Raw genomic sequence first — 15,571 nt, forward strand, 5'->3', positions numbered from 1 at the left:
AAAATGGTTTTTAAAGAACAACATCTTTATAAGGTGCATTGATTTAGGAAGTAGGAATTCTGCTGACATTTGTGAGAAAGGTAAGTGTGAAGGTGTACTGAGGCTTGAATATAGAAATGATGATATGCAGTCCTTCCTGAAGTACTTCTGTGGGCCAGGTACTTTACTGAAATGGTTTTCCTATGATACAGAAGAGACCTGTTTCTTAGAACAGTGTAACTGAGGTACTTCTCTTGCTGTATTATTCCATCACAGGAACAAATGATATAGGGCATTATTCTTCTCGTTTCTCAGTGTTTTCTAGAGCTTGCTGTTAGTCATACCTATGATGTACTTACTAAAAACTGAATTGATGAATCAACGTATACCACATCCCTTCCTGCCTTAGCAATGTGGGTTTTTTTAAAATGTCCTCGTATGTCAGGCTGCAATATTTAATCTTTTGGCCATCATAGTAAGTTTTTGAACAACTTTGTAAAAAATATTTCCCTAGATTCTTTTTCCAGTAGTACTGGTGACGGAAAGATGGCTTTTTTGACAAGCTGTTAAAATATACTGTAAGACTTGGAAGACAGGATGAAAGCGTAAAGACGACACACATGGACCGGGCTTAAATGATCCTGCTCTCATAAAAATAATTTTTAGTGTATTTAATTGAATAGGACTGCTTTAAATAACAGTTTAGAAAACTGTTCAGTAAATTGCAACTATAAATCTTACGGTATTTACTTGGTCCTAAAATTTGAATGGTCCTATATACGCACTTTCAGCGACTGGGAAAACAGTTTACACATTTCTTTTTAAAGGTAGGCAGCAGATATACTGTATATAGAAAAAGTTTTTTGTACAAAAAACTGAGAAGAGCTGCTCTATACGTACTGCAAGGACTACTCACAAATCAGAAGATGGTAACAAGGCTCTTTATGAGCTATGATACAGAATCCAGTCTTTGTTTGTTTTTGCTGTTTTAAATAAAATCAGTGCTTAGTGTTTTTATTTACCTAGTAGCAGGCTGTCCCTTTTTTCGTCTATGGAAAAAATTTAAACATCTTGACTCGAATAATTTTGGAGATGGCGGCTGTGCATTAGCAGTAGTGGTGGGGATAGAAGAGCTTTTTGAAGAAATTAATGGGAAGTAAAACATGTCTGGTCTATGTTGCATTAAATTTCAGCAGGGCAAATCAAATCCCTGACTTCTGTGCATGTGGGTGAAACATGAGGCAACAGAACAAACACAGCTGCTTTTGCTGCCTGAGACCGTGGGATAGATGAAAGGGGCTTTCTGCATGCTATGAAACTATAAATTTGCTAGGAGGAGAGTAGTTCTTAGGAGGTAATGTGGAGAAGAGAAGGCCCTTTAGCCAGGGAAACTACAGACTGATGAATCGAGTAGCCAAGAGGTGATTGCTTTCAGCCCTGTGAAGAGCTTCCTTTAACTCCTCAGAACAGCTTTCTGCAAAATCTCTTTGTATGCCTCTCTAACCTAATTTCTCTCATTTATGCATTTAACCTGCTAAATAGGGTCATTTAATAGTTGCCTATATAATGTTCTCAAATGCATGGTGAAGCTGTGATTTAAATAAATGACGTCAAAGGCATGTATCTGAAGGTAGAATTTGGCAGGTTGTTGGTATTGTATAGGGGTGGATTTTTTTTGTGGTTTTGGATTTCTGTGTGTACTGTGTAAGAATATGCAAAACACTTGAACAACAAGTAGTAAACACACAAAACACCTGTGGAAGCGAGGAAGACATCATTCTCAGCTGTAGTTCTGAATTTGTCTTCATCATTCCTAAGCCTTGAAACTTAAAAGGCATGTAAGATTACTGCTTCCTTTGAGATGGTGAGGTAAAACTATTTCATACTTGTGACGTGTCCTGGTAAGTGGCACCTTAGTTCAGAGTGCTCCAGATCATTAACTTGGAGCTTTCCAGATTTCTCATCTCTTCCAGTGTTTTTGAAATACTTGTGTATGTGAATTCTAACGTATGGTACTATTTTACCTTACTTGTGTTTTCACTGTTATTTCTGCTCGCTCTTTATCACGCTGTTTTATCCTGCTCGACCTTATGGCATCACGTTGATCTTGTAAGATCTCTGAAGAATTGTGTTTCAGTCTGCTTTGCTTTTTCACGTGGGGATGGCGATACTTAGGCACAAGTGTTGAATCAGTGTCCGTTTACCTCTGTCACATATGCATGGATAAACTCTGGGAATCGCACAAGTAGCTAGAAAGTCCAATGTCTGCAGGACGCAAGCGTTCAAGTTGTAGCAGCATGTGCACCCTTGAACTGAAAGTTGCATGCATGGGAGTTAGTTACAGATGGCGCAGCAGTTCAGTGGCAAAACCAGGACCAAAATGGAGAAATAATTTGAGTCTGTCTCATGCTGATTCTTCCAGGCACGTTATGTGATGCGTGCAGCAGACCTGCGAGTACTCTGCGCTGCTTCAAAGCCAGAGAACTCCGCAGTCTGTGACTACTTCACAAATTCTAATAGGACAGTCGGCATAATGCAAACTAAGAGACAGGAATGTGTCAGCAAATGGAGAGTCTGAAGCTCAGAGATGAAGTAAGAAAAATCAAGCCAAATCAGCTGAAAGTCAGGCTTAGTGCTAGCATGATTATCCTCACTTTCTAGATGCTAACAAGCAAAGAGCCATCTCTTCTGAAAAGAATTTGGTGATTCTCTGCTATATATTTCACAGTGAAGGGCAAAAGCAGAGTAATTTTTTCCCCACCACATTTCAGTTCTGCATTCTTTATGACCTTTTTAGCTTGAAACTGTAACAGCCCTTTTCTACCTGCAAAGTTGTTATCTCAGTGCAAAAGTGATTATTACCTAATTGCTGTTCAGCTCTGATTCATTGTGAGAGCTGTTTAAATCTGAAGTGGGATGAATCTCTCGGTTAGGATAAATGCATGCCTCTTCTCACTGACAAGAGTGCATGAAACAAGAAAATTAGTATTAATTGTCCTTCATGCACAACTACTTACGCCCCCAAGAAACATCTAGTAAAAGTGATACAGTAGCATACCACAAGATGTCTTGTCATGTTACACAGCATGTACTTAACCAGTGTCACCAGAGAATGTTCCTGTGATAATGGGTATAATATAAGAAAGGATCCATTGACTGAAGTGGACCTACAAGATTAATATTCTCATTGTATGACTATATTGTAGGGTGTGCTTTTCCTATATACCTAAGTAGAATGACACATGCTCTCTAGGATGTCTTCCAGCTGTTGATGTAAAAGTGTAAACAAGCTGTGCGAATCTGAGTTGGTCTTTTAGGAACAGGTTACAAAACAAAGCTATTTTACAAGAATATAAAAAACCAGAACACCTTCTCTGGCAGAAGCAGCCTGTTAGGTGGTGGTTAGGACAGGATATCTCGGGTGAGTCTGCTTTGCCCTTAAAGAAGAGGCCAAAAGTTCTGAGGCCAAATGTAGTGTTGAGAATGCCTCGTATTGGCTTTTTTTTTTCCTCTTTTATTGGTAAAGTTGCATGGGTTAATAGTGACAGAGGAAGATCTGTGAAGAATATATTTCTGTGAGATTAATTCAGACAGTATAGTTAGTTTCCTTACGTGACCTGACCCTCAAGGTCACCTTAGTGCTGTTACCTCAGCTTAAAGAGTTAATGAATTAAATGCCTTAATATTTGTGAAAATTCTTCCCATTTTTTGTCCTGATAGAACACTGTAGAACCACTCGTGACTTTCATTCCGAAGGAACTTGATTTAGTCTCTCTTTCCCTTCTGTGCTCCAAACATGTTATCATAATTTGTTGTTAACATATTATTGCTCATTACAAAAAGCATCACGCAAACTATGAAATACTAGCCAAATTCAGAAAACCTGCTCATTTTGTAGCGTAAGGAAGAGTTACAATGATGTTAGTGGGCTGGCAGATTTTGGGGAGATGCGTAAAGATGAATGAAAGCCTTGGGAGAAAACGGAGTCTTCATTTGCCCCTGACCATGGACCCAAGCATGCAGCATGGACAGACCAGGCAAACTTTCCACCTGATGTGCCATAGCATGGTGCGGTGGTCTCCTGTGGCCTCTGCTCCCTTGCTAGGCATCCAGTCTCCCTTCCACAACAGCCTGATAGGGCACCAGGAGAGCTGTGGGCAGGTGGTGTGGTTAGGGTTAGAGACACCTCCGGTACAGGCTGGGAGCTCTGCTTTCAGGCCAAGACCCTGAAGACAGACTAGGTAAAGCTTTGTATCTCACTTACTTGACAATAAAATTCAAAGGCTAATATTTTTCTTCCCCTTATTCTTTTTTTTTTTTGTTTTGGTCTGCTTAAATCAAAACACTTAAGAGCTCTGCAAGTTAATTGTCTCAGTATTTGAGCTTGTAAAGCAAGAGATCCCATTCTTACTTATCTGAGGTTTGTAGAACAACATCATTTCCCAACACAAGAGTGTTGGTTAACTTATATACATAAGGCTATCAAGCTCTCAACCTGAGAGATAGTAAGCTTGGAACCTCAGGATTCTGCTGCTAGTTATTTAAAAAATAAAACCATGTTTAATTTCCTTGTAACTCCTAAGTATGTTCCAGACACATGCAGTGGTCTTTACTGCCTTCTGTTTCTTTTCCTTTGAACTCGTCGATGTCAAATGTAGTCAGGAAATTATTTACAGAAAGATAGATATGTAAATATGTTGAAAAATTCTGTTCTGAAGAAAATAACATTAATGTAGGTTTGGTCAGAAAATATTTGTGTTCTGAAAGTCATATAGAAAAAATTAGTTGCAAAATGCAGAGGAAAAAGTGGGGTTTTTTCGCATTGTCACAGAAATCAGGAAAAATTAGCCTTTTAGGAATAATGATTTAGTTCCAAATGCAAAGACCTTGCTATCAGCATGCTTTAATGAAAACCAAAAATAGAAGTTTACTTCTGTTGCAAAACACAGAGGAACAAGAAAGTCTTTCATCGTACAATGTCGCTTCTGTTATGGTTCTGAAGATGACAGAGCTTCATAAAGCTTACCTCTAATGTTTAATTCTTTGACTCCTCAGATCCTGTATGAAAACAGCTGATTAGTGTGCAGAACTTCTCACGAGCAGTTTAAACTGAAAAAGAATAAACCCAGTTCTGCATATGGCCTTCAGAGAAAAGTCTGCTGGCAGTCCACTGAGTTTCCACAGCTGCTGGTTTTTTTTTGCTGTATAAAATAAGTTGAATTTTGTTGAATTTTCCCCTCCTCCTCTGTAGTGATTTCATTGCAGCTGTTCTAATTTCACTGCATTGTGGCTTGGGAGGTGACATTAACGTTACGTGGTATCATATAAACCTTCTGTGTGGCAATGATGTATGACTGAGGTTTTGGATGGTGTCCATTGACTTGACTTCTGGGTCAGCTTTTAATGATAATCCTTCTGTTTGTTGTACTCTCAAAAAACCTACCTCACAAGATGTCCGTATTTCCCGTGGTCGTTATTCACTGTATACTATAATAAACGTATGTTCTGTGATGCATAGGTATACATATATACGTAATTGTACATGCCAGATACTTAATGAAATTACCTAAAAATAAGAAGATGGGACAAATGTTGATGGCAAATGGCTATGTTCATTGCAAATGTGCTGAATTTTTCTCTATGCTGAAACCGTAGCAAAGAGGAGGGCAGAAGAATCTAAAAATGTTACAGTCGAGATCATAATTTCTTCTGTAAAGACTACCTCAATGGCAGTGTTTCACTTGGAACCAAGTCCTCACATGGAGGCTTAAATAAAAAACCCCACCTTAAATAAAAAAATCTACCACAACAAAACAAGAAAAAAACCCCAAAGTGCCCCCTGACCAAAACCCCCAAACAAAGAAAACTAACCCCCTCCCTTTATAAACATGTGACTTGATGCCAGGTTGTTTTTTTAAAAGTTGACAGTTTCTTTAAAAGATGCTTGTTAACCTACTTTGTAAGACTTCAGTTACCTGACAGTGTCAATTTTAACCTTCCACTGATGTATGTAATCCTATTTATCAGTGAAAGTCTCTTCTCTTGGTGATGTAATGCAAATAATATAGTTGTCCTGCCTACTCTTCTCATAGAGAAAGACTTTTTATTTTAAATGATAACCTTAACCATTGAATGAACTCAAATTCATCTTTTATAACATGATCAAAAGGCAGGCACTTGTCAGTCAATCTCCTGCCTTTGTGGGTTTATGGACTTTAATAAAGGAGACTGAGGTTTCATTGTGCTATGAGCTGCTAGTGGGGGGGACTGAATTAAAAGCAAAATAGACCCTTCCCCCTGCCAAGTAAATGCGTACGTTCAAAGGCAGAGGTGATATGCTTGCTAGTGGACAGAAAGTTTTCAAACAAAATCTTAACATTTTTATACGACGATGATTCAGGAGCTTGTTGGGAAATGATGTTTATGCCTTATATGGCTCTGGATGTATTATTTGTTATCAAAACTGCTTTTGTATTTACAAGTGAATTAGTTTAAATTCGTATTCCAACTACCAAATCCTGGAAAGTAAAATTATTTGCAATCCCCTGGAGTAACTTTAGTTCTTTGGGGGAATGTCACGCTGAGATTTATAAGAAAATAAATTTTAATTTCTAATAAGGTAACCGTATGTTTTGGAGTTGTTGTAAATAAAGTGTCATAAATAATTATGGCTCCAACGAAATTCAGCCTTGCAACTGTCAGTTCTTATGTTAGTAATTTGCATTTGAATAGATTACAATCATTGCCATTAAAGGAAAAAACCTCTTCACCCCTTCAGAATGGCAATGAAAATCCTGCTCTGAGGCTGGTGAAATTTTTGTTCGTGTGGAGGGATTGGGGATGCCGTCTCCCCTTCAGCAAATGCTGTTACATGTTAGTATTGCCTTCTTCTGCATTGTGTTGGACGTAATTTGATATCTCATCTACAAAGCTTTGCTTTTTACCTTTTGTTATTGGCTAAGAATAGGCTGATCATTTCTAGTACAGAATGAAACAGTACTGGTCTAGTTCACTGACTGTCTTTAAGCACTTCACTGTCTCTCCAGTTTATATTTGTATTCAGCCTCCAAGACCTCTTCATGTGCCCGCATTCCAGATTTGGGGGGGGGGGGGGGGGGGCGGGGGCAGGGGTGCATTCATATATTTTTGAATTTGTGGAGCGGGGGCAGGTAGGAGCAGTGGTGGAATGGACTGCCTGTCTTTAGGACAACCTCTCTAGGAGGTGGCCTAGAGTTTAGGAGTGCCTCATAAACTGCACTTTCACAGCCTTCCCTTCTAACTACTTTTTAAAAATAGAACTTGATTTCTTTTTTAGATGGGTTAAAGAAAAGCCCAGTGACATGTTATTGGCTACTAATTGTAGCGGAATCTGACTTCAAAGCTGACCAGCAGGAGAAAAAAAAATATTGTTGTATGTTCCTGTTGGATCAGCGTCATTGTCTTAACACTGTAACGACCCTTATAGCAAATTGTCCCCATTGCACGTTCAAGCACTGAAAGAGGGAGAAATCCATGCGGTAAGTGGTGGTATGATACGTAGGTACTAACCCTTGTGAGCAGAAAGAGCTCTTGCTGCACTTTACCCATTAAGCCCTTGTATTGATCCTGATATTGCCAACATTATTCCCTTCAAATTATGACACAATATCGCTCCTGTCGCTTTTCTGCTGACGTCTATGAAGAAGGGAAAAATCTGGAAAGTTTTCAGTGGAGCTGTGGCAGTTTAGACTAGGTTAAGTGTTTGCATCGAACATTTGGCAACAAAGCAAAGAAAAAAAATCTGAGTTGTAGTGATGATCAGAAGTTTGCTTGTGGTTGAGCTGAACTGTAAAATGCTGAGAAATATTTGTATATAATGAGGAAGTTTTGCTTGGACTTGAACGGAAGCCACTTACCAGTACTTTTATACAAGTTGCTAAAAATTGTGCGCTTAGCTCTTAAAACTTAGAGGTTGAGCCGTTGAAGTTTTGCCTTTTTTAAAATCTGGAGCATAACTAGAATATTTCAAAAAATGACGTGTGTGTGTATAGATATATGCAAACCAGTGTTTTCCTATTGCAGCACAAAAGCCTTTAGTTACCCAGGATCTGACAGAATAGCAACTTTCTCAAGGGCCTGTGAAGTTCAAAAGGGGGTTGGAATAGAAAACCTCCAGAGGTAACTTCCAACCTAAATTTTTTTGTGATTCTATTATCTCTTATCCTGTACTGTGTTTTGCATCGAGAGCACTGGAGGGACGTTAGATGCTGTTGACTCTCTATGGTTACCTTTTGCAGTGCTTGGGAATGCAGAGAGGGCAACTGTTTTGCATAGTTGGAAATCTTGAAATGAGAAAAAGATAATCTCTTTTAAATGCTGGTACTTGTAAACTTTTTTCCGGCTATTTGAAAGAAACTTGATGTGCAGTTTTGATGCTCAAGCTGTCTTTCCATTGCTGTTTAAGAATGGCTTTGGGGGCATGGAGTCCCTTGTCCAAACGGAGGTTCTCACAGCCAGTTTATAGATAAGCTGTTGGATTGGGCTTGACTGTGGCCATGTGAAAATGCATGTTGTAAATGATGCCATCTAGCCGCTTCAAGGTCTGTGCTGGCAATATGCCAGTAGAACAACAGATCCAATTGTGAGGCTGTCTAAATGTAACTCTAAGGTTGTCATGGGCAGGTCAGAAGAGGGAAGGATGTGCGCTTGTCCTAGAGGGAGATCTAATACAAACTGGAATGAACACCCCCCATCCCGCATCAATTTTGGGAACACAGGAAAAAAACTTGATTCACTAGAGGACCCTTGTGAACGACTTGGAGGACTCTAATCTCAGCCTAGAGAGCGTTGAGTTCTGAGGTAACGGACACGGTGAAGTACGTGTAGAAAATCTTTTTGTTTGGGTTTGTATATAGATGTTAGGGATCTTGGGGAAAAATAGCATTAAACTTGTCAGGAACTGTTCTCATTGCTGTGGTGTGTCAAAGAAATTTTTATTTATTTATTTATTTAAAACCTTTTAAGCAGTTTCAACTGCTTCTGTACAAGTGGGTCTGAGGCTCTGGTGCTTCTTGAACAGACGCTGAGCCACAAGCAGGTAGGGGCCCTGCGGGACGCAGTGGGGCTCTGCCTCGCCGCGAAGCCACAGCACCCCATCTTGGGAGAAGGTAACAGAGCGTTGCTAGGAAGAAGGTGAAAGTGAAAGGCTAGGGCTTTGGGGAGCCAGGATACTTACGGTGCCCAGGGCCTGTAATATAGGTCGCAAATACAGCAGCTTTGCTGCATCCAGAGAAGGACGTGTTTTGTGTTGACCAGTTGTATGCTTAAAATTAAAGGCTTTGCTCTACCTAAAGTTGGTGGCAAAAGAAAAACAAAAAAAGGGCACAGCAAACCAAATAACAAGGCCCTTCTCCCCACAACTGCTAATTTTTTTGGGGAAACTGCTGAATGAAACTAAGGTGTTTTGTTTTTTTTTTTTTAATCCTTCAGTCAAAAAAAACCCCCAAACTGTAAATGGAAAAATAATCTGGTTTCTCATAAAAATATTTCTTTTCTAATTATTTTTAGTAGAAAATGTGTTTTGCCCTTAGTAATAGCATAACTGGGGACTGTTCCAGCAAGTATTATCTATTGCCTTTTTCTGTATGTGAATACATTTTGTTTCCTGTAGATGGAAAAATAAAATTGGTTATAAAAGTACGGGAGTCGCTAAATCCGTGACAAATGTCAGTTTATACTGACACGTTTTTTCCCCGCAAGATTTAGTAAGCGACTTTCTGACATGGTTCTGGGTGTTCCAAGCTAATGTGCATGTAAAAAACCAAAGCACAAAAGTTAAGAAATCATTGGAGAAGACATTATTGCCAACCTAGGGCTTTGCTATAGGGTTAACTCTCTACTTTCTTTTTAGGATTTCAGCATGCAGATTTTGCATCCTTTTCCGGTATGTCTCCTTATGGCTTTTGTTCAGATTAATTTGAAATTGAGTTGTACACTGATTGTAGAGGGTGTGTCTGTATTAAGTGCAAACCATTCTGAAATTATTAAGAGGCATTGAGCTTTTGACATAATCCAGATGTAGTAGGGTTACAGTGGTGTATAGCAATTTTAATATATCTGTTTCTGCTCACCACTGAAATTGAGACATATTTGTTTTATATATTTGTATTAAGTTTTATTTTCAAGTAATAAATCAGTTCCCTGTTTTTTCAGTGCAATTCACTTATGGAAACCTTTATAAATTTAGTGAAGAAGAGCAAGGTGTTATTTTCTTACTGTCTTGCATGAGGAGCTATGTTTGAACTGAAACTAAAAATAAGACGGCTTTGTCCAACTGCAGTGTGCTAGTAAGAAAAGGAAGCTTTACCTGGGCCTTCACGGACATAGGATCTGTCCATTTCCTGGTATATATTTGTGCAGGTTTCTCTGTTTTGGTTTGCTGTCTGGAAACTGGAATAGTAGTGTTAACAAAATCCTTTGCTGCCTTGCTGGGGTATTGTGAGGTTTGCTGGATGAAGGTAGTTGATAAGGGACAGCACAGTAACACCAGAAAATAGACTGAAGTAAGTGTAGAAAAGTAAGCAAACTGCTTATATAGTAAGAAATAAGTTTTCTTTTTTTTTTCCCCCTATTTTTATTTGCTAAATGTTATTGACAGCTGAGGAAAGGCATTCTCTAAAATATTAATGTACGTATTTAATTATTAGGAAGAAAATTCCTCGTAGTCTGTAAGATTTTTGACAGACAAATCAATTTCATTTAGGTAGGTAGCTGTCTGTGAAAAATCTCTCAAAAAGTGCGTTTTTCTAAGATGTCTACCTCTATTTAATAATCTGCTGCTTTGTACCTGAATCTTTTTAGAGGCTGGGGAAGAGAGTTAAAAAAAGTTAGAAAGAGACTTTGAGTCAAGTAATTGAAATTAGTACAAAAGTATGTACAGCAGCTACAAACATAACTCTTACATTGATGTTAGTTTCCTATTGATTTGCTGACTCTTACAATATTTTTAATGTTCAATTTTTTTTTTTCCAAAAAGATACCTTACCACTTTTACAGTTAGTGTATCTGTTCTTCATATCTGAAGGGTGAATTTCAAAATACTCTTTCGGTGTTCTAGACATTTTTTCACTGTCTGTTCTTCTTAGCACTTTCTTTTAATTTCCTCCTTTCAGTTCTCGATTAGACATCTCAGTTTTCCTTCTCACTGTTGATAGTTTCTGATTAATTATGTTTTATTAACCTAATTTTTTTATTGGTTCTGTTGAAGATGTTGCTGTGTTCATATCCTGTCCTGAACTCCCTCACTGAAGCTGTACATGCCTCATACCAGTTGTTCCTGTAGAGATCGCTGTATTTCGATAGTAAAAAAATTATTTTCTGCCTACTTAAAGGCCTAAAAAAGTGCTTGAAAATGTAAGTTAGGTTTAAATATTCTCCCTTCTAATTCTGTTTTTTCCCTTGATCTGATTTCTTTAAATATGTTATTATTGTGCTTAATGTGTAGTAAAACCAAACAAAACAAACCTTTTCCAGTGAAATGCAAACTCCTTTTTATCGCTCATCTTCCTTAAGATTGTTTACCTCTTGTCTTCATTTTCATTATTTTGTTCCCCTAATTCTTATCACTCGTATTTTCCCTACAAGCTTTCACCAGAGAATGCGTCTGTACCTATTGGTAGCTCTTAGTGCTGAGATAATTGTATGAATACACAGTAGCGTCTTTGGACATGAATGTGAGTTAGCGTTAGCTCAGAGACACGCTGTGTTTTGCAAGAAGAGACAAGGTTTAATTTGCAAAGAGTTTGCACTGAAGAGTTACCGTTTGCCTCAGGGCTGGCTCTAGGCATAGGCAAAGCAAGGAGTTTCCAGGGGCAGCAGACCTCCATCATGTAGGCTGACTGCGCGCTTACTGTCTGCTTTCCGTGTGTTGGTGCCCAAGATGCAGGGCTTAGTGATGCTCCTGCTTCTGCTGCCCACAGGAGAGAATATAAAGTAGGGCCTATCATCATGGTGGATGTTCAAGAAGTAGCTGTTGCCATTCCCACTTCTTCTGTTTCCTCAGGAGCAGGTCACTCGGGTGTTTCCTTGCTTTCCAGTCCCCCACCCATAAGGCAGTAAAACTCAGTTTTGTGCAGAGTTGATTCAGCGCTTTGCGATGTCATGACTTTGCTGTTAGTTGGCTTAACGTTTCTTCCTCTCCAGACTTTTTCAAAGACCGCAGTATGACATTTAGGCAATAGGGATCCCATGGCAGCCTGAAATTGTTGCTAATGCATTCCCGTTTCCAGGAGTATTATTTTCTGTCTGTGAAGCTCTTCCTTACCACTAGAACATGGCCATTGTTTTCCGTTACGAGTTTCTTAAGCAAAACAGAGAAAGAATTTTGCAGTACTTATATGTACTTGTATGGTAACTTAACTGGCCAAATGGAAGATTGGGCAAACATCCTGGGAAGATCAAGATAAATTGCTAGATATCAGAATGTGTGTAACCAACATTTAGGCTGATTCAGACTCTTTAAAACACTAGTTCATGCACGTGAATTATTTTTCAGTTAAGCACTGTTGTATTGGAATTTTAATTTCTACTTAAGAACCACTATGTTGGTAAGGAGAAGTTTCCTCCATTTACCTGGGCACAAGTGACATTAAGCTTTGAAGGTCAGGCCTTATACTCTGTTCTGGAGCTTGCTTTAACCTGTTACCCCTTAGGTGACTTTATTTGCTTTTTGGCTTTCAGTCTAGCTAGCTGAATCAGTGCTGTTGTGAAAAGGTCAGCCGCAATCTGAGGTGCATTCAGTTTGTGAAAGAATGTAAGGCACAATTTCCAGTCTTTCTTTTCTATGACAATCAATTCAGAGCCTGGCAGTGCCACTATGTGTGGTTTTCATCTAATGTTTTTTTCTGTACAAACAGTAATATCAAATTTGGCTAAAACATGACACGCCTTTGTGGCTGGTAGGGTGGCTGATGCTTGACAACACAGCAGCTGCAGTGCACCAACATACCTTTTAGTAATTAGCACCTTGCTGTTTTTACTGTCAGTGCTATCCTACGTGAAAGGCTACAAAACATAGGAGGTTATAAAGGCCTACAGCTTTTGCCATACACTGCTTTGGTTGCCAGGAGTACTCGCTTTTGTGTTGTGGATACACGGGGAAAGTGGCAACTCAGTCTGAGTGCTAACAGATTCTGTCAGTTGTTTCTTGGTTAGCATTGGCACTATTGGATATTCATTAATGTGCAACAGATGATGAATGTGGAGGCGGACTGAACCGTCCTATCTCATTAAACATTTGGAAACAAATGAATTTCTGTTTCAGGTGAGTAGAATTCTTTTTTTCTTAGGTAACAGAATGTAAATAACTGGAGCTCAGTTACATCTGTTTTGCAATTCACATAAATCTTGAAATGAACTAATGAGGAACATGGAAAAGAGAACTGTATCTTGGACTACACGGGAATCTAATCAATATGAATTCCCCTCAGCTATATCTGTTTTGTGCTAGGTTCCCATTGATTTTTGTAAACATTTTAGCGTTAGCCATAATCCCCTTTGAATAGAAATCATTCCCCGGTAGTTTCTCCTGTATTTTAATTAATTCTAAAGTGACCGACTTGAGAACTCTTCCTTTAATGTTATTACTAAAATAGAGAAATTCTTACTCGTTTTCTTCACAGCCCTAATCTGACTCCTGTTTAATCAGTAGGCATATTGAATTCTCAAGAATTGGTGATGCTGAGAAAACCTGAGACATCCAGAAAGTCTTGAAGTCAGGGAAAAGCAACCCATTTGTAGTAAAGCATTTTCTTTTAACCTGTGTGAGTTTCTGTTAGGGTTGATAACTCCCTATCCTTCAAAAGAAAAACCTAAAGGAGACTGAGATGGTCCTTCTGAGACTGGAGAGTTGGGACGCAGGCATTATACCCTTGTTCTGATTTAAGGGTGCGGGGGGCATGAGCTGTCTATTCCCTTTTCAATTGAATTAGTTGAAAAGAATTTTTTGAACCTATAACCTGGTTGATTGGTGCAATTTCTTTGACTTAAGTCTTGGAAAATAGTATTACCTAGGTTGAAGAAATGATACTGAGATTGGTTGTAACATAAAAATAAGTATCCAACAACTAGCATAAAAGCTGGCACTGTTATTCCTTGAAATATATATGTAGTAGTAGGAGCTATTTTGGCCTGTAGATAGAAAGACTGTATTGTCTATTAAACTGTTTGGAGCTACGGGTGATAAACTGAGTTAGGCCTGTCTTAACTGCAGCAGTGTCAGATGCTATTCTTTGATATTCCTGATCAGGGATGCATTTAAACCCTAGGGGAATTTTGTTTGAACATATGTCAGTTGTACGTCTTACCATAGGTTGGTTTTATGTAGCGGGGCGTATTAGATTATTGCTTGGCTATATCCAGAAAAAAATGCTTCACTTCTTGAAAAAATTGAGAATAAATTTTTGTTGCAGTTGTTTAACCAACAGCACGAATGAACTGCTGTGTAGTGCTTAGCTGAATTGCAGAAGTAGTGTGATGTTATGGTAGGCATAGAGACAGGAAATAGCCTGTATATGCATATATCATTAACTTAACCTGAATCGATGTGCTTGTGGTGTGCCACTAAAGTTCCAGTGTTTTGGTTTTTGCTAGTTTTATAGTTAGCCTTCTTTAAGAGATGCCACTGCAGTTCTAGGGTAGCTATAAGATGCCATTGTAGTCTTGGGTTTTTTTCTTACTCATGATTAGATGTATCAGTAAGTGTGTGTATATATCACACGGCATGGGAAGATCTAGAGATAGAGGAGTTTACATATTCTTGTAACTGCTTCTATTTCTGCAGTGTCTGGGACTTATGTTTTTGGACACAGGCTATCGCTGTAGTGGGTGTTATTCAGATGTATGATGAAAATATGTTTCCTTTTCCAGGATGCTTTATAACCTGAGTGTAAGACAAGAGACCGTGTTTTAGGTGGGAGGGAAAAAATGTGGGAATGTGGTTTGAAGCTGAGATCCTAGAACAGCTTCCTTTTTGCTTTATTAAAATCCTGCTTTTTTTTAAGTGAATAGTTAGTGCTTTAAAATTTATTTTTGTAAACCTAGAATAATTCTGTTGACATGCATTGGTTGTGGTGATGAAATTAAGGCACAGGCATCTCTCTCTGAAACGTAGGAAGTTGCAGTGAAGAAGACCGCGATGTCCAGCTTAAGATCAGGTCTCAGCAGGGGTTTCCTCTCTGCCCTGCTCCACAGGGCTGGCAGTCACCTGAAGGTAGCGGTGGCTCATTTCCACCCAAGAAATTGCTGCAGTGTGGCATACTGCCTCATGTCAAACACTGTCAGGAGATAACAACGGGAAACCACAGACAGCTGGAAAAACGCAAAAGTGTGGAACTGGTTGGAGTACACCTTTAGCTGAACCATTTGTCAGGGCTTTTAGGCATCATGGAAAAGGATTATTCCAAGGAGGTTTTGAAGGGAATGATATGCTTGGGGTGATATTGTTAATGCAGAATTAATCTCGAGTGCAATGTGAGAGAATAAGTGACTGTGCTTGTTTGTTTTTTAAAAAGTAATGAATTGTCAAAGGTGACTGTTGTGATTTGATTCTATTTTG

General features: G+C 38.8%; 1 protein-coding gene across 1 annotated transcript in view; it reads left to right on the plus strand.

Moving 5' to 3' along the window:
• NELL1 (neural EGFL like 1) overlaps nt 1-15,571 on the plus strand; it is a 299,127-nt gene that overhangs the window by 95,522 nt on the left and 188,034 nt on the right. The gene's annotated exons all lie outside the window — the stretch shown is intronic.

The sequence above is a fragment of the Gavia stellata genome, chromosome 17, assembly GCF_030936135.1.
Source record: "Gavia stellata isolate bGavSte3 chromosome 17, bGavSte3.hap2, whole genome shotgun sequence".
NCBI lineage: Eukaryota > Metazoa > Chordata > Aves > Gaviiformes > Gaviidae > Gavia > Gavia stellata.